The sequence below is a fragment of the Fragaria vesca genome, linkage group LG6 (genome assembly GCF_000184155.1).
Source record: "Fragaria vesca subsp. vesca linkage group LG6, FraVesHawaii_1.0, whole genome shotgun sequence".
Taxonomy (NCBI): domain Eukaryota; kingdom Viridiplantae; phylum Streptophyta; class Magnoliopsida; order Rosales; family Rosaceae; genus Fragaria; species Fragaria vesca.
In genome coordinates, this window is record NC_020496.1 from 7,777,672 (window position 1) to 7,778,572 (window position 901).

Consider the following 901-nt stretch of genomic DNA (forward strand, 5'->3'; position numbering starts at 1 on the left):
CAAAAAAATATTTTCAATGCCATAATACACACTAAAACAGAGGAAGAACAACCTAGATGCGAAAAAATAAAGTTTATTACCCCCAATAAACTTATACTGGGCGTAGTAAGCTTGCAAAACAATATCTCCAAGGCCATAAGTACACATTAAAACGGAGAAAAATCAATTTAGATGCAAAAAATAAAATTTACTACCCCTAATAAACTTTTACTGGGGGTAGTAAACTTGCAAAACAGTATTTTCAAGGCCATAATACATACTAAAACAGAGGAAGAACAATTTCGATTCGAAAAACTAAAGTTTACTACCTCCAGTAAACTTTAGTTCCATCGATGACAGTAACAGCATCAGGTTGGGAGCTGAGGGAGCTTGACTGCTTGAGCAAATCCCTAACGGCCTGGAGAATGCGATTAGATGCATTAACACCTAACGCCCGGAGGCTGGCGGTTGCGCCAACGCGAACGGGGGTGAAGGGGCGCAGGTCCTTAGGAACGGCCGCTTCGGCCTTGTGGAGGAGATCTGAGAGCGACAGGGCGGCGCTGCGAGGGTTGGAGGCGTAGGAGCTGAGATCGGGCTTAGTCTGGAGGAAGAGCTCGAGATCTTTTCCGATGGGGAGGAGGTTGAGGTTGTGGTCGAAGCAGAAGACGTGGACGGAGCTGCCGGCGTAGGAGGTCTTGGAGTCGGAGGAGGAGTGAATCTGAATCGGAGTCTGGGAGGGCATGACGTAGAAGACCATGGTGAGGAGGAGAAGAGGGAGAGAGAGAGGTCAGAATGAGATGAGAGAAAGAGAGGAGATGAGAGAGAGAGAGAGAGAGAGAGAGAGAGAGAGAGAGAGAGAGAGAGAGAGAGAGAGAGAGAGAGAGAGAGAGAGAGAGAGANAGAGAGAGAGAGAGAGAGAGAG